The sequence below is a fragment of the Lissotriton helveticus genome, chromosome 1_2, assembly GCF_964261635.1.
Source record: "Lissotriton helveticus chromosome 1_2, aLisHel1.1, whole genome shotgun sequence".
In the NCBI taxonomy this organism is placed as follows: domain Eukaryota; kingdom Metazoa; phylum Chordata; class Amphibia; order Caudata; family Salamandridae; genus Lissotriton; species Lissotriton helveticus.
In genome coordinates this window covers 115,255,105-115,274,529 of record NC_136058.1, presented here as the reverse complement: position 1 = coordinate 115,274,529, position 19,425 = coordinate 115,255,105, and the positions used below count along the sequence as shown (strand labels likewise).

The following is a 19,425-nucleotide window of genomic DNA, read 5'->3' as shown; positions in this document are numbered from 1 at the left end:
TTTATTCTTCTGTTTATTCTGAAGAGTGCCGATGCATAATTGTGACTGTGTGAGTGTGTGGTCTGTTGATAGAGGTGAGCACTGGACACACACACACGCTCTCACCTCACGAGTTTGTAAAAGGTCACAATTCAGACACGTGCACACTCTTACCTTGAGGCCGTGTCTTTAATACCGTGCGCATGGAACTATAACATACCTAGAGGCCAGGCTGCAGTGCAACAGGACACGAGTCCACCAGGGGCTGGTTCAAAGTGTTCATTACCAGGCTGGCCTGGCTGGGGGCCTCGTGCAGCCGCGCACCACAACGCGATGAAAGCTACAGCAGAGGCGGGCTTTCTCCGGCAGGCTGAACTGGCTTCCATAGTTAATAAAAAGAGCACGAAACCGCGTACATCCAAGCGGCCTTCAGGGGGCTAGCATTAAATTATGGCCTGCGGCCGCACAATCCCTCTGACGTCACGGGGATGCCTCACACGCGCAATTATAAATGCACAATGCGCATGACAGTGGTTACAGGTCTCCCCGCGCAGACGCGATGTGCGCACGCGCACCATTTAATTTATTAACGAGGCCAGCGAGGAATTTACATAAGTGCTGGCTGCGCAGCTGACTGACTGCTCAGCCGAGGACGGGGCCCCTGGACCACGAGGGCATAGTCTGTTTGAATCCTGCACCAGAAACAGTCGATCTTCCTTCTTGTATGGTGCTACAGCAAAAAACGATACTTTGCTATTTAAAGTACTCAGATGCATCTTAACTGTGGGGCGACATTCACCGACGTAAGCTGGTTCTTTGCAAGAGAAATTCCAAATTAAACAAGCGAAAGATAACGTCGTGAGCGTGCGAGCATTCACCTCAGCTGTACGGGCGCACACTCAAAGTCACGCTGTGCGCGTTTCCATGTGCCGTGAGCGTGCACATCGGACGTCTAGGAAACTCGTCATGGAGAGCCCCACCTGCTGCCGAGCCCGAGCTGCTGACCCTACACACCTGAGGAGGAAAGACCGGCCAGGAGAGCAGCGGGGGAGTCCTGAGTCAGCCCGGTGAGTAGGGGGACTGCTTTTTGGTGCATCAGGCTAGCGAGACAGGAGATGGGCACTTCGAGTGTGTGGATGCGTGTGTGTGACTGTGTGCGCGCGTGAGCAGATTGGTGTGTGTGTGTGTGTGTGTGAGCGTGTGTGTATGCAGTGTGTGTATGCTGTGTGTGTATGCAGTGTGTATGCAGTGTGTGTATGCAGTGTGTATGCAGTGTGTATGCAGTGTGTGTGTGTGAGTGCGCCCGACTGAGAGAGGCATGGCTGACTCTGACTGAGATATGCACGGCTCGGGAGGGGGGGGAGGGGGAGGGGCGTGCGCGCCCACGATGGGAGATCGACGCTCGTTCCCCATTCTGTCTCCCTTCAGAGCTAACTCAGCAGCAATAGGTCGAGAGAGCTCGACCTAAACAGGAACAAAATGAGGGGTATATTTTGCCATAGAAAGTATGATTAGTGCTGCAGAAAGAAAAATTAGGGCACATTTTGAGTGACTTCTCAAATCCTCTTCTATTTCATTAAAAAATTCCGACATGCAGTCTCCCAAGAAGGCCACCAGAGACAAAAGAGCCCAAATGTAGCCCAAATATCACCCAGATGTCGCCCAAGTAGCCCAATGACAGAATTTCCTAGAGTGTTCTAAAGAACAACTAGAGCGCTAACAGTCCTACTTATTACAAAGGTATGGCACACCTGAAGCCATCTTGATTGGAATAAAGTGGTAACTCTTAAAACATTTAATTTAAAAAGGAACAAAATGAGGGGGTATATTTTGCCATAGAAAGTATGATTCTATGTCAGGAAGCGGAGGCGAGGATTATGCTAGTCCTTTCTCCATTTTATTGGTCAGCAAGTTAAAAGCACAAGAAAAAAACATACAACCATGAACTACCAATCCCAACATGCTTAGCAGTAGTCATGGTAACCAAACAGTCAATAACAGTCCAATGCAAGAATATATAGGAATCCCACGCCGAAGTCCTCCCTCTTTCTCCATTGCTGCCGCTTCAAAGTTAAGTCCCCGTTTTCTTTCCGCTTCAACTTGTGGCGTGGCAGTTTGATTATATTGAATGACAGCTTGGTTTTGGCATTTATTGTTATTTCTTGCTTTTCGCAGGCTGTTTCTCTTTTGTAGAGAGACGCGGTAGGCTTTCAGCCCGAGCGTCTCTGTGGCGCGCGTGCGCGGTGTGTGGCGTTGTTCTCCTCAGACGCTTGCCGGCTTCTCCACAGCGCCCTTTGAGCGTCTGTGGAGAACACGCGCAGAGGCTTTTGTGCTTTTTTATAATTCATAGTGCCTCGTTTCCCCTTCACTGACACCACATTACTGTGGTATGTTTATTGGTGACTGACTTTATTATCCTACAGGTGTATTTTTCCATTTCTGTCACACATTATTGGCATTTTGTAATTAAATACTGTTGCCTTATGGGTACCTGTGTTGGGGGAATCCCCTTTTAATTATTTTGGGGTGTGTATGTTTATGGGTGCCCATTCCTCTACGGAAATGCAGTCTCGTCAGGACCATGATTATGTGGCTAATACTAATGATCAAGTGCAACCTCCCCTTTTGCGTCCTCCTGCAGAGGTGGACAGACTCCTCTCTTCGGCTATTGCCCAGGCGCTGGCACCTTTGCAGGACAGCGTCAATAAACTGTCTGCCCACGTTTTTAAATCTGGCTCTGGTGTTTTGGGGGACAGTGGGGCGGGGCCTAGTGGTGTTCACTATGTGCCACCACGCACGGCCAAGAAGCGTGACGCGGGGCACCTGGAAGGCTTCAGCAGGCTTGCTGAGGTATTCCATAAGAGTGCGCGCACGCTTAGAAGCGCACCCTACCGGGGGGACGACTCACCCGGATTTACTGGTGGCAAGGCCACCCAGGACCTTGACCCGGAGATGGGGTTTCCCCTAGAGGGAGATGATGACAATGACAATTATATGGATGATGACGATGATGAGTCCTCTGAGAACATGACGGATGCTGGCAGGTCTTGGCGCCCTACGTCTAGTGGCTCGGATTTGGGTGTTGATGAACCGGTTCATCCGGATATGTTTGATCCTAACACTATTTTTAGGCCTCGTTCCACCGAGTGGCTCCCTGATAAAACAACTGCGGACTATGTAGCCGCTAAAATCCGCCAACCACTCTCCCAGGACGTACAGTTACGACTACGGTCGGAGTGCCCTCGACCTTCTCTTCCTAATAGAGTGGCTGTGACTCCTGAGATAGACCCCAAATTGTGCACGTTCTTTGCAAAATATATCAAGGAACCAAAAAGGGGAAATGACAGTTCTTGGAAGGCATGTAAGGATAAACTCCTAGACATTGTAGGCGCTCTTACAAAACTTATTGAGCTTGCTCAACGCTCCAAAGAGTCTGGCCAGCCTCTTTCCATTGATGACGTAGCGGGTTGGGCACAGAGGGCTATGTGCCTTTTGGGTAACGCCAACGGTACCCTGTTTGGTGACCCTTTTGTAAAGAAATTAGGCAAGTTTGTGGCTACTTTCTCTGCTCTATATAAGGCGCAGGCCTCCATGAAAAAGATGTTCCCGAAGAAGGTTCTTGGTGGGGCCGGCAGAGGCAGGTGTCGCTCTGCCGGCCGCCAGTTTCAGCAAGGCTCCAATAAGGGTCAAGGCAGATGAAACAACGGGTGGAACGACGGGAGACAAGGCTCCTTCTACCCATCCCGTAGAGGCAGAGGCCAGGGCAGAGGACGCGGAGGAAATCAATCCAACTCCAAAGGATTCAACGGTAAGCATTTCTATCCTCTCTCCAGTGTGCCTGGGGGGCAGGATTGCTGTGTTTCTAGATGCCTGGGCAGATCTAACTTCGGATTTGTGGGTTCTAGAGACTGTTCAGGGGTTTCACATAGAATTTTACGGTTCCCCCGTTCAGCTCTCTTGTCCTCGTCCCTTGGTTTTTTCCGCCGCAGATCAAGCTCTCGTAGACTTAGAGGTTCGAGATATGCTCCTAAAAGGCACCATCATTCCATCTTCTCTTCATCCAAGGGGTTTTCTCAGCAATATCTTTCTGGTCCAAAAGAAGGAGAAAGGGTTCAGACCCGTAATCAACCTCCGTTCCTTCAACGAATGGTTAGTTTACCGGCACTTCAAGATGGAGGGCATCCATCTTCTGAGAGATTTACTTCTTCAGAACGACTGGCTGGTACGTTTGGATCTCAAGGATGCTTATCTTTCGGTTCCAATCTACCCTCCACATTGTCGGTTCCTCCAGTTTCTATGGAAGGATCGTGTTTATGAGTTTCGCACTCTCCCCTTTGGGCTTTCCTCAGCTCCTTGGTGCTTTACCAAGCTCCTACGTCCGGTAGTCGAACATCTCCGCACCATGGGGATCCGACTAATTATCTACCTGGACGATATTCTCATCATGAATCAATCCAGGGATCTCCTCCTTCTATATCTGCAGACCACCATCTCTCTTCTCCAGTCTCTAGGGTTTATTATCAATGCTCAGAAATCGGACTTAGTCCCTCAGCAGGACATGACTTACCTCTGCTTTCTTATCAAGACGAGGGACGCAATGTGCATTTCCCTTCTCAAAAGATTTCCAATATCAAGAAGGAGATTCGCAAAGTCCTACGTCGGGACCGAATTTCCCTCCGCCAGTTGTCCAGGATTGTGGGCTTGCTGTCGTCATCGATCCAGGCCATTTTTCCGGGACCCCTTCATTACAGGGCTCTCCAGAGACTAAAGGCGTTTCATCTCCGCAAAGGTCTCACTTATTCGGAACTCATCTCACTGTCCACAGAGGCCAAGTCGGAACTCCTCTGGTGGCTGGATCACATGGATGCCTGGAACGGGAGGGCGATTTTTGGCTCCCGTCCAGATCTTGTGATCGAATCAGATGCCAGTTGCCAAGGATGGGGAGCCCGTTGTGGATCCCTCTCGGTGGGGGGCAGATGGACGGAGGAGGAATTGCACCTCCATATCAACTGCTTGGAACTCCTGGTGGGTTCTTTTGCCATCCGCTCGTTCACCTCGACCAAGATCTCTTGTTGTGTTCTTCTCCGGAAGGACAATACAACAGCGGTCAGGTATATCAATCTACTGGGAGGCACTCATTCCAAAGTCCTAGCGGATCTTGCCAAGGATTTTTGGAATTATTGCCTTCTACGTCAGATTACTGTTACGGCGGAATATCTCCCCGGCGATCAGAACTCGGTGGCGGACTGGCACTCCAGGAATTTTTGGGATGCCAGCGATTGGAGACTAGATCCATCTGTGTTCCAACAGATCTCGGATCTTTGGGGCCATCCTGTGGTGGACCTGTTTGCGTCCAGGTGGAATGCCCAGCTTCCGCGGTTCTTCAGCTGGAAGCCGGATCCAGGCGCGGAAGCGGTGGATGCTTTCCTGCAGGATTGGTCAGTGTTCCCAGCATATGCGTTTCGCCCGTTTCTTTTCATTCAGAGAGTAGCAGCCCAGGTCCGCAGACAGCAGGCCTCTCTGATATTGATCACCCCGATCTGGAAGGCTCAGTGTTGGTTCCCGTCCCTTCTAGAATTATCATGGGACAAACCTCTTCTGTTGCCATCGTTCAATCTCATTCTGACAGATCCCTTAGGTCACCCTCATCCCCTGGCTCTCCAAGGCCATCTACATCTCATGGCCTGGAGGATTTCAGGGGATGTTGGTCTAACGACACTCTTTCGAGAGAGGCTGAACTCCTCATTCAGCGAGTCTGGGTCCCTAGTACCACCAAACGCTATCGATCAGCCTGGAACAGATGGGTTCGTTGGTGTGTGGCAAAACACCTGGATCCCGTGGGCTCTCCTGTCACTGATGTAGTTAACTTCCTTGCTGATCTTTTCCACAAAAATCTAGCTTACTACACCATCAATTCTTTCAGGTCAGCAATTTCCACTGGTCATTCCCTGGTGGATGGATCTCCGGTTGGGGAACATCCTTGGGTTTACAAGCTTCTTAAGGGTATTCGTCTCTCACAACCCCCGGAGCCCCGTTATTCGGGACTTTGGGACGTTAATGTGGTTTTACGTCACCTTTTATCCTGGCAGGATAATGAATACCTTTCACGTAAGGAGCTATCGGCTAAATTAGCTATTCTCCTCTGTCTCATATCTTGTAAAAGAGTTTCCGATGTTCGGGCTCTAGATCTCTCCGCCAGAGTTTTTACACCTGAGGGTGTTACCTTTACTGTTTCCAGGAGAACTAAGTGTAATACCTGGTCAGTATCCTATCCAGCTTTTCCAGATTCTCCTAAACTGTGTGTTGTCCGTTGCCTCAAAACTTATGAGAACATGACTCTGGAGGTCCGGCCTCCAGGTAAAAGACAATTGCTTATTGCTATCAAAAAACCTTTTAAAGCGGTTTCATCTCCCACTATTGCTCGATGGGTCAGATGGATTATGTCTGAGGCTGGAATTCATATTACTAACTTTGGTGCTCATTCCACTAGAGGTGCAATGGCTTCCAAAGCTGTCCAGGTTGGAGGCAGATTGGAAGACATTATGAATGCGGCGGATTGGTTTTCTGATTCAACTTTCAAAAAGTTTTATTTTAAACCAATCCATGAAGCTGCTTCTCTGGTTGTGAGTAAGCTTTAAACATGCATAATCCTCACATCCGCTTCCTGACATAGAATGAGAAATTTCCTAGTTCACACAAAGGAAAGTTTCAATTCTATTAAGGACGCGGAGGCGAGTATTATCCCCCCCTGGCTTCATCTAGCCTCCCTCCCTGGATTGTGGTTTTCAGACATAATTTCTTCAATTCAGAGAAGTATTGTTTTTTTTTCGATGTTTCACTCTGTATTCTGCTTACTGCATTTGCATGGTGTTTTTCACTTGCATCTTGCTATTGATGTTTCTTGTATTTGTTTCCACATTGCAATGTGCTTCTGACTTATTCCACACTTTTCTGGATGAGATATTATTTTTCTCTCTTCCCTAGGTTTCGATCAGAAAGCGGACTAAAGGGTAGAGGACTTCTTTCCAGCTGCAGCAAAGAAAGAGGAAGGACTTCGGCGTGGGATTCCTATATATTCTTGCATGGACTGTTATTGGCTGTTTGGCTACCATGACTACCGCTAAGCATGTTGGGATTGGTAGTTCATGGTTGTATGTATTTTCTTGTGCTTTTAACTTGCTGTCCAATAAAATGGAGAAAGGACTAGCATAATCCTCGCCTCCGCGTCCTTAATAGAATTGAAACTTTCCTTTGTGTGAACTAGGAAATTTCTCATTAGTGCTGCAGAAAGAAAAATTAGGGCACATTTTGAGTGACTTCTCAAATCCTCTTCTATTTCATTAAAAAACTTCTGACATGCAGTCAAGATGGCCACCAGAGACAAAAGAGCCCAAATGTAGCCCAAATATCACTCAGATGTAGCCCAAGTATAGCCCAATGATAGAATGTCCCCGAGTGTTCTAAAGAACAACTAGAGCGCTAACAGTCCTACTTATTACAAAGGTATGGCACACTTGAAGCCATCTTGATTGGAATGAAGTGGTAAGTCTGAAAACATTTAATTTAAAAAGGAACAAATGAGGGGGTTCATTTTGCCATAGAAAGTATGATTAGTGCTTCAGAAAGAAAAATTAGGGCACATTTTGAGTGACTTCTCAAATCCTCTTCTATTTCATTAAACAAATTCTGACATGCAGACTGAAACATGCACTTTGAATACCAGCAGCAGACTTCCGTGGTGAGCAGTAGCTTTACTACAGTGATCTAATGAGCAACTAGAGTGCTAACATTCAGAATTTATGGCAAATGTGTGACACATCTGAATGCCTTCTTGATGGAACCAAAGTAAACAAGCATTGAAAATGCAATAGATCTCGCCCTCATTTCAGTTAAAGCCATTCTGTTGGTAATGAGGTGGCTTTTTAGCTTTGCTTTTATTAGTGTTTTTAAAACTCATGTAAATAACATGCATATGTATGCATATATGTATATGTATGCATGCATTTATATTTGTTTTTATATAGATATGCAGATTATATATGTATATATATGTATGTATATATATATATGTACACATACATATATATAAATGCATATGCATATATATATATGTGTATATGTGTGCGTGTGGAGAGAGGTAGAGGTGTAGAGGTAGAGTGGTAGAGGTAGAGAGGTAGAGACTAGTAGAGAGAGAAGTAGAGAGAGGTAGAGAGGTAGAGAGTAGAGAGTGAGTAATAGAGAGTAGAAAGTGAGTAGTAGAGAGTAGTAGAGAGCAATAGAGAGAGTAGCAGAGAGTGAGTAGTAGAGTGAATAGTAGAGTGAGTAGTAGAGAGTAGTAGATGGTGAGTAGTAGAGAGTAGTAGAGAGTAAGTAGTAGAGTGAGTAGTAGAGAGCAGTAGAGAGTGAGTAGTAGAGAGTAGTAAAGAGTGAGTAGTAGAGAGTAGTAGAGAGTGAGTAGTAGAGAGTAGTAGAGAGTGAGTAGCAGAGAGAGAGAATAGTAGAGAGTAGTAGAGACTGAGTAGTAGAGTGAGTAGTAGAGTGAGTAGTAGAGAGTAGTAGAGATAGAGTAGTAGAGAGTGAGTAGTAGAGAGTAGTAGAGAGTGAGTAGTAGAGTGAGTAGTAGAGAGTAGTAGAGAGAGAGTAGTAGAGAGTGAGTAGTAGAGAGTAGTAGAGAGTGAGAAGTAGAGAGTAGTAGATAGTGAGTAGTAGGGAGTGAGTAGTAGAGAGAGAGTAGTAGAGAGTAGTAGATTAGTAGAGAATGAGTAGTAGAGAGTGAGTATTAGAGAGTAGTGGAGTAGTAGAGAGTAAGTAGTAGAGAGTAGTGGAGAATATTCCAAAGTTTGGCACAGCACCACTTGCACAATAAGTCCAATGAAATCATATCACTTAGAGTCCTTATTGAAGCGCTGTATCTTGGTGTATATTCAAATGCTTTTATTTTCCTTAAGTTTATGTACCACATCCAGCCGACGCGTTTCGTTCTGTACAACAGAACTTCTTCAGGGCGTTCTTATTTCCTTCAAGTTATGTTGGTATCCTGTTGTCATATAACTAGATATTCCAAATGTTAGACGAGACGCAAGTACATTCTTATTCAAAGTGACTAGGTATCAATTTTACCCACACAATTTGGGCAGACTTGAGTAATTTATAGCATCCTCAAAGTCAGTCTTTCAAAAATTCCGAAGTATAGAACATGATAATCCAAACCCAAATGTTTCTCAAGAAAAGTCATTTTCAATCGTTCCAGATATTGGCGTTTGGGCAGATATGACCCAGGGACCCCCAGTATGCAAGGGGAATTAGTTCCCCCTCTTCAAACATGCACGGGAGCTGCGTTGCAGAGAGGTGTAAAAAAGGGTGTGGCCTCATTACAACTCTCTGCAATGCAGCCCCCTGGCGCATACTGGAGGCTCCTGGTGGGCTAGTTGGCCCCCAGGGACCCCCAGTATGCAAGGGGAATTAGTCCCCCCTCTGCAAACGCGCCAGGGGGCTGAGTTGCAGAGAGGTGTAACAAGGGGAATAGCCTCATTACACCTCTGCAATGCAGCCCCCTGGCGCATACTGGAGGTTCCGGGTGGGCTAGTTGGCCCCCAGGGGCCCCCAGTATGCAAGGGGAATTAGTTCCCCCTCTTCAAACATGCACAGGTGTAAAAAGGGGCGTGGCTTCATTACACCTCTCTGCAATGCAGTCCCCTGGCGCATACTGGAGATTCCTGGTGGGATTTCAGGTCTTATATAGTCAGGAATTAGCATTAAAAAAACCTTTGAAATTTACTGAAAAAAACATAGGTTTCAGGCCTTATATAGTTAGGAATTAGCATTTTAAAAACCTTGCAAATTCACTGAAACAACCATAGGTCTCAGGCCTTATATAGTTAGGAATTAGCATTTAAAAAACCTTTGAAATTCACTGAAAATACCATAGGTTTCAGGCCTTATATAGTTAGGAATTAGCATTTAAAAAACCTTTAAAATTCACTCAAAAAACTATAAGTTTTAGGGGTGTTATAGTTAGCTGGACATTTCACTCATACAAAACCATTGAAATTGCTCCTATATAGTTAGTTGTACTAACTATATTTCGCGCAGCCGCAATCCACTGCTGATGATGTCACATATTACATCATTCATGACATGGTCAGTGACATCACTGATGACATCTCAAATGACATCACTGATGACATCACTGATGACATCATCCAGTGAATGTGGTTTGCTGATCACTGGCAATAAAGAAAGTAGGAGCGGCATTAAGAACAACTTCTTTTATTCAAATGAGGAGTCCCGCCCCAGTGGGCATTGTGGAAAATGGCATGCTGGTACTGATAGTCCCCTCGTGCAGCCACATGAGACTCTTGTAGTTCTTTAACGAATTGGTTAGCGTTCCTCCTTCTGAATACAATTTAAAATCCGTGTACGGTGAAAGGCATTCAGCAACTGCATTCCGCTGCTAATACAACTGTTAGCGAGGCCCCCTCTGTCCATGACTCGCGCTGGTGTTTACCAGCACGCTGGATCCGCCTGCAGGCGTCGGGACATCTCGCGGCCGGACCAGCCGCCTTTTATTAGAAAACAAAGGTTGCCCTTTTGAGATGCCGCACACAGCATGGGTTTAACGCACACCACATCACAGGCAGCAGTCAGGTTTGCAGGCTTTATGTCATCCAACAGCCAAACGCGCTTCGAGCTCCCTTGAGCTCTTGATCACTGGCAATAAAGAAAGTAGGAGCGGCATTAAGAACAACTTCTTTTATTCAAATGAGGAGTCCCGCCCCAGTGGGCGTTGTGGAAAATGGCATGCTGGTACTGATAGTCCCCTCGTGCAGCCACATGAGACTCTTGTAGTTCTTTAACCAAGTGGTTAGCGCTCCTCCTTCTGAATACAATTTAAAATCCGTGTACGGTGAAAGGCATTCAGCAACTGCATTCCGCTGCTAATTTTCAGTGAATATATATATATATATATATATACACACACCTTTCCGGGGGCAGCTTTATGCTTTTTCAGTGAATATATATGTATATATATATATATATATATATATATATATATATATATATATATATACACTGAAAAAAACATAGGTTTCAGGGGTGTTTTAGTTAGCTGGACATTTCACTCATACAAAACCATTGAAATTCCTTCGTTATAGTCAGTTGTACTAACTGTAACTCTCGCGCCCGCAATCCACTGGTGATGATGTCACATATCACATCATTCATGATATGGTCAGTGACATAACTGATGACATCTCAAATGACATCACTGATGACATCTTCCACATGACAATCAGATACACCTCACCATACACAAGTATAACCTTTCATCACTCACTGAAAAAAACAGAGTATCATATTTGAAACAAACTATAACACCCCTGAAACCTATGTTTTTTCAGTGAATGTCAAAGGTTTTTTAAATGCTAATTCCTAACTATAACCTGTCTGAAATCTATGTTTTTTTCAGTGAATTTCAAAGGTTTTTTAAAGGTCAATATCTAACTACAATATCCCTATAACCTATAGTGTTTTTTAAGTACATTTTAAAAAAACGTGTATACTTTTTATAGTAAAAACAAACTTAACAGTAGTGTTTTATAACTCATAATTATACCTCCTGGTTTTATGGTATTTATTTTTAGGTCATTTCCATCTGTATTTATCCATATTTTCTTTTTAAATAATTGTATCTGTATTTTCCCATACATATTTCGGGTTTTGTAAAAAAATGAATCTGAAATGAGTATATTTCAACATTTATTTTACTGATAAAAATGCACTCATGGCTGAAAGACTGACCGTTTTCACTTATGTAAACACTCTTAGATGATAAACTATACACAACCTTCATATTAAAATGTGCAAGTTTTCTTATACAAGCATATATATTGCTCTTTAAGGCTCTTTACTAAAAGTCTTTTATTGTTTTTACCCTTTTACTTTTAGAACGACAGACCTATTGGCCTAGTACTCATCATTGACAGCATTTAGAATCACTAAAAAAATATCCCAATTTCCGTATTCATTCACACTTTAAAATAAATACAGAGGAAAATAAATACTTTTCTGTCTGTATTTATCTGTAAAAATCAGTAAAAACATAACACAAGGAGCCCCACTTAAAATTTAAGAATGTTTTCAACTTAATTAGCAGTAGTTAACATATGTGTGATAAAAGTATGACGCAGCACCTATAATACCTGACTTTGAACAACAGCATTCACAGTTCGATTCCAAAGTCCATCAGCATCTTAGCCCACCACTATCTCACTGTAGGTAACAACTTGCTTAATCTTCCCAACGCCCCAAGCGCTGGCACACCTTTCCGGGGGTAGCTTTACGCTTTACAAATGCTGGCATTTTTTTTATTTAACAGCATAGTGATGACAAATATTAGCACGTTTTTTTTTCTTCTATTGTAAACGATATTTTTTTTAATGTCTTCTATTTAGATGTTTTTAATCATGAGAATGCAAAGGACACAGTTTACCGGGTAACACTTTTTAAACTCTCCAACGTATGTAGATAATAAGGACCTTATATGTGTTACTATGGAAATCGAAACCTTTACAGCTTCACAGTTTGTAACATTTCCCAACATGTGCACAAGTAAAACAGTTAAAACGTGAGCACTAAATAGGCCGAGCCGCACCTTCCTTCCATAGACTACTAAACAACCAAGAACTATATAAACCACACCTATTGTGCGATTAGTTTCGGTTCCGCGAGTTATTTCTGCGTCACCAATCTGTGATGCAGGTTCCCTTTTCTAACATCGGATTCTTGTTTTACATCAACAAAACATATTCCGGAGTTGTAAGTTGTTTCATTATGGCATAGTAGATAGTTATAATTTGTAGCGATTTGTCAATATTTAAACATTTATATCTAGAAAAAGTGTTATCTCTGTAACGTCAGCAGCTTTGTTTTCAGAAACAGATAGATTACCACGAACATTGCTCCTTTTCTGGCTCCTTTCAGCTTATATATTGTGACTTTCTATATTATGATATTGACACTGTACTTCAGAGGTGTTGGTGACCAGTCGGCACAAACCCTAAACATTTACAATCAACGTCACCACCTTCCAGTTGTTAGGGTGTTTCCCCTAGGGATCATATACTGTTAATATGTATATTATAATATTAACAGTTATGCTGATCTCAGTGGAGTTCATGACCCGTCGGCACAAAGAGTAAAGATATATAAGCAACATCACTAGCTTCTGGTTTTTAGTCTGTTCCCCCCTTTTGATCATATACTGTGAATATGTATATTTAAATTTTTACAGTAATAATGATCTCAGAGGAGTTTATGACCCGTCGCCACGAAGATCAAACTTTTCTACTTCCCGGAGAAAAGAAGCTCAGAAAATAATTACCGCTTGAAAGTATTTCGTTATGGATCTTCTGTTCTATAGATAACTTTCTTTTCCTTTTCTTTTTACTGTAACAATGGTATCATTCATTATATTGTAATAGAGTGTCCTATTGTTACAGAAGAGGAATAGGAGATTTTTAGGCGCCATCTGTAATACAACTTACAAAACATTAGAACGTACTTGATCAGATATTTTTTTCAGTGAGCATATTTTATGAAATTGCAGTATAAAAAAATATAGCTTTCATACAATAAGTGTTCCGGCAGACACATGTTAAAATTAAGCCTTTGTATGGGTATAGTAGCGCTACTATGAATGGCGGGGGTTTCTGTTTGATTCCATACGGTTAACCAAGGGCGGGGGTGGGTGTGGGGAAGGTAGTTATGTTGCTGTTTGAAACACAGAATATAGTAACGTGCAGATGTGGATCTACTAAGGTGAGGTAGTACCACTGGGAGCACTTATAAAGCTCTCTATGGCATGGTATATGTTTTACCTGCAAATTTGCATGTTTTAATACGTTTTGCTGATGAGTTTTCTGGAGACATCTGTTGAAATTAAGCCTCTGTATGGCTATAGTGGCGCTTCTACGTTTGCTTGGGCTCTTTCTTTTATTGCGTAAAGTTAAGCAAGGGCGGGTGTTGAGGTGGTGTAGTGGTACTGTGACTATTTATAAACCGTCCTATGGTATGGTGTATGTTTGAGTTGCAAAATTGCAGGTTTTAATAACTTTTGCTGATGAGCGTCCTGGCAGACAAATGTTGACAATAAGTCTTTGTATGGCTATAGTGGCGGTAACGGGAGTCCTGGGGCTCGTTGTTTGATTTCGTAAGGTTAAGCATGGGTATGGGTGGGGGTGGGGGTGACATATACTGCCGTAAAACATGTAGTTACTTACACATATTCCACTGACATTCATTCATTCACCAACACACCCATTCACACACTAACTCACTCATACAGCCCTTTACAGATGCACTTTTTAATCCATACAACCAGTGAATCACCCACTCAGACATCTATTTAAAGAGTCACACCCACCCACACAGAGACTCAGGCACCCATACAGATACTCAGACAACAAATCAATTACCCATATAGACACTCATGTAGCTACTCACCAAACCATGCAGCCGCTTACACACTAACTAAAAGACTAGTACAGACTTTCACAAAGTTTAGTCACTAACCCATGTATTCAGTAAGACACGTTCAATCACTCACTTATACAGTCAGTCAAGCACCTACTAAATAATCCATTCAGGCACTTGTAAATCCACTCATTCTTCAATACACCTTGGCATAGATATATATGAAAAATATTTAAACTTAACAGAAACACAAATTCACTGGATGATGTCATGAGGGATGTCATGAGTGATGTCATGAGTGATGTCATCAGTGATGTCACAGACCATGTCATGAGTGATGTAATATGTGACATCAGCAGTGCATTGCGGGCGCGCGAGTTATAGTTAGCTCAACTAACTATAACTGGCGAATTTCTCTGTTTTTATATGAGTCAAATGTCCAACTAACTATAACGTCCCTGAAACCTATGTTTTTTTCAGTGAATTTCTAAGGTTTTTTAAATGCTAATTCCTAACTATAAACGTCTGTAAAACCTATGGTTTTTTCAGTGAATATATATATATCCATACTAATATTATAAAGAGAGAGCCCAAACCTTTGAGGCGGGTAATCTCAGGAACCACAGCGCCAATCACAACACCCAATACAGCATTGGAAAGGACAGTTTCAGGAGATGGACATAGGCTATACAGCTGCCCACCATATACATTAGAAGGGTAAAAGAACCTTAGGGGCAAAGTAGTCCCTTGTGGGCGTGGGCGTTCTGCTCGGGGCGTTGTGGTGGGGGCGTGTGCATACAGCGATGTGAACGGTATGCATACACAGCGATGGGTGCGGCATTCCGAAAAACAAAGCGTTTACAGTACTCCTGTGTGGGCGTGTGCGTTGTGCTGGGGGCGTGGCCATACAGCGATGGGCGTGGCATTCGTAAGAAATGGGGCGCGGCAATCCTGGAAAACAAGCGTTTACAGTACTCCGTTGTGGGCGTGTGCGTTGAGCTGGGGGCGTGTAAAATAAGCGTTCACAGTACTCCGTTGTGGGCGTGTGCGTTGTTCTGGGGGCGTGTGCATACAGCAATGGGCGCGCCTCAAACCAAGCTGTATTCCACCGCTTGCGCCAAGCGTTTTGGGGGTGACTACCGTTACACTACCACTGGGCGGTGCTTTTGGCAATTTGCGGTGCGTTCGCCGTTGACACCATGTGGGTCGTCTAACTGGCAAGACAGCAGGCAAACACGTTCCTGGCTCACACACTTTGCATTTTGCAGTGGCCTCAACTACAACTACTGGAGCCGCCACGCACATTAAGCTAATTGCTGCGGTGCTCAGGCGGGGGCTGAGGCGAGTCGGCGTACCAGCAGGAATACAAAAAATTCAACAGACTGCTCTTTCACACACGCGCAGCATCGCGTGCACGCTGTCACGCACTGAACTCTCAGCATAAAGGACTTAACACCAGGCGCACAACATCGACCAGGACGCTGTCGGGGACTGTCACACCAACGGACTCCACAGCACCCACAGGCTGCAAACGTTACCGCTGCTGAGACACATATCACAAGGCCGGTTCCTCACACTGGCTGCACAAGCGGACGTCCATGGTGCACAGCAATGGACAAGTACTGTTACCCTATATGCACAACTAAACTGAACAGGTTAAAGACGACGTCCAAGGTCATTGTTAAAGAAGGCATCTGACTCATCTTACCTTTTGTGATAATTACCTAATGCTGCATACGTGACAATTTACATTTGTGTACTCACTGTAAATAACAGGCTTTCATGCAGACATTCTATTTCATACCCGGACAACGTCGGGACGGGCAGCTAGTATATATATATATATATATATATATATATATATATATATATATATATATATATATATATATATATATATATATATATATATATATATATTCACTGAAAAAACCATAGGTTATAGACCATATATAGTTAGGAATTAGCATTTACAAAACCTTGCAAATTCACTGAAAAAACCATAGGTTATAGACCATATATAGTTAGGAATTAGCATTTAAAAAACCTTTTTTTACTCACACAAAACCATTGAAATTCCATATATAGTTAGTTGCACTAACTATATATCGCGCACCCGCAATCCACTGCTGATCATGTCACATATTACATCATTCATGACATGGTCAGTGACATCACTAATGACATCACTGATGACATCTCAAATGACATCACTGATGACATCACTGATGACAACATCCAGTGACTGTATGTTTCTGTAAAGTTAAAATATGTCTTACATATTGAAGAATGAGTGGATGTATAAGTGTCTGGATGAAGGATTTAGTAGGTGCATGATTGACTGTATGAGTGAGTGAATAAATGTGTGTCACTGAGTGCATGAGTTAGTGACTAAACTGTCTTAATTTGTGCATCATTATGTCTGTTGTTCTGTAAACTGCTGCATGTGTTGATCAGTAGCTATATGAGTAAGTATATGGGTTATTGATTGGTTGCCCAAGTATTTGTATGGGAGACTGAGTGTGTGTGTGTGGGTGGCTGGGAGGTGTATGACTCTGTGCATAGATGTGTGAGCAGTTGATTCACTAGATGTATGGGTTCAAAAGTGCATGTGGAAACACCTGTATGGGCGGTTGACTGAGTGCATTGGTGAGTGAATGGATATCTCAGTGCTACATGTCAAAGTAAGTACATATGTAAAACACAGTACATGTGACAGTTGACATATATAAATAACTGTGCATAAGAGCCAGTGAATGTGTGAGTGGCTGTATTGATCATTGTGAACTTGTATCAGGCATTGTAAAAGAGAGTAAATATGTGTTAGTATATGTTTGAATAAGTAAGGTGTGTATAACTGTATAGTTGAGGAAATGGAGGTGTGATTGATTCTTTGCATGACTGACTAAGTGTGTGAGTAACTCCATGGATGAGTGACAGTCTGTGAGTGTCTGTTTACACTGAGTGTATCTAAGGTTATATTAGAGTCTGAAGAGGTTCATCGTATTATCACATGAATGATGTCATCAGTGATGTGATCAGTAATGTCAAATGAGATGTCATCAGTGATGTCATCAGTGATGTCATTTGAGATGTCATCAGTGATGTCATCAGTGATGTCATTTGAGATGTCATCAGTGATGTCATTTGAGATGTCATCAGTGATGTCATTAGTGATGTCACTGACCATGTCATGAATGATGTAATATGTGACATGATCAGCAGTGGATTGCGGGTGCGCGATATATAGTTAGTGCAACTAACTATATATGGAATTTCAATGGTTTTGTGTGAGTAAAAAAAGGTTTTTTAAATGCTAATTCCTAACTATATATGGTCTATAACCTATGGTTTTTTCAGTGAATTTCATTGGTTTTGTAAATGCTAATTCCTAACTATATATGGTCTATAACCTATGGTTTTTTCAGTGAATTTCATTGGTTTTTTAAAAGCTAATATCTATAGCTGTAAAATGTATTCTTCTTTAAATCAAAAAATATATTTTATATGTTTATTAATAATTTTTTTTATTATTATTTTTTTTTGTTCGCTCCCGGTTCGCGAACCGGGAAGCTTCCCGTTAGCTCAATTTGGTGCCGCGACCCGGTAAACGTTCCGTTTGCGCAACTGCCGCGTTAGAAATCAACATCGTGACGCGTCGCGGAAGCGCGACGTATAACGTTGTCGCGTAATGCGTCTTATGACGCGCCGCCTTAGCGCACCCGGAAGTGCTCCGGTACGCGAACCGAGATGCGAAGCGCATCTCCCCGGAAGCGATCCGGGGCGCGTCGCGAAAGCGCGACGTATCGCGTTGCCGCGTAATGCGTCTTATGACGCGCCGCGTTAGCGCACCCGGAAGGGCTCCGGAGCGCGAACCGAGGCGCGAAGCGCAGCTCCCCGGAAGCGATCCGGGGCGCGGCCCGCAGCGCGTAACATAAGCGTAACAGGTCATGTGACTTGTTAATAAAACTTTTCATTGGTTCATTTCACTTTTGGTTTCCTAATGATGTAAGGCTAGGTCATGTGACCTAAAAATAACACTTTTCATTGGTTTAGAACTATTTTGTTTCCAAAATGATGAAAGCCCCCACCTTTTTTCTCACTCTGACTTTCAACTTTGTGAAAGGAAGACCTATTTTGCTGAGTGGAAAATGGCTTCACTAGTAGCTGCAGCTGGTGCACCCCCACCACCACCACCACCTCCTCATAGGAAGAGAGGACCACCTCCACAGTTCCTTCCCAACACAGAGGAGAAGGAGGATGAAGAAGAGGAAGAGGAAATACAGCCAACACAGTTTTTACGTGAGGAGCCCCGGATATCTCACCATAAAAATTGTTTCATTTGGCAGTTTTTTTCTTTTCCTGAAGGACAAAAAAAAGTTAATGCTCGCTATGTGACGTGCCTCATATGCAAAGAGGACTTATCTAGAGGCACAAATAAGAAGTATAGTTACGGCAACTATACTATGCACCGTCACATGCAGAGGTGGCATCCACTAAATTACAGCAGGGCAGAGATGCGTGACCTCCAGGACAACCCACCAACTCCTGTGGCCAGGACATCGGCACAGGTAACTCTGTCGGGGCCAGAGTCACGGGAAACAGTGCCAAGCATTCAAGACAACTTTGTCCACATGAAGATAGTGTGTTTATATTGCGGTACCTTACTCTCATGTGGCAATATGAGTATTAATTTGATAAACAGAGCATTTGAAAACCACAAGTGCTCAAAACGCCCCAAAAAATAAAAACATGTTTGCTCCTGTTGAGCCCTTTCCAATGCCTGTTTTTCGTTGTTTCCCCCCCAAAAAACCAAAAAAAAACATAAAATTGTTCAAAAAAACAAAAAATGTTCAGAAAAAAAAAAAATATATTAAACAACAAAAACATTTAAAAAAAAGTTCTTTTCAGAACTACCTCCCCATTATAAAAAAATTGCTAGAATGTTTAGCACTCTGGCAACCTCTATTT

At 43.3% G+C, this 19,425-nt stretch overlaps 1 protein-coding gene and 1 long non-coding RNA gene across 3 annotated transcripts in view; one reads left to right on the top strand and one right to left on the bottom strand.

Annotated features, from left to right (window-relative positions):
- Window positions 1–19,425, bottom strand: part of LOC144798777 (cytochrome P450 2J2-like) — a 446,433-nt gene that overhangs the window by 137,241 nt on the left and 289,767 nt on the right. The gene's annotated exons all lie outside the window — the stretch shown is intronic.
- Window positions 576–7,191, top strand: LOC144798792 (uncharacterized). Its single transcript, XR_013603647.1, has 2 exons — window positions 576–1,046; window positions 6,964–7,191. It is a non-coding gene; the product is annotated as an uncharacterized LOC144798792 (long non-coding RNA).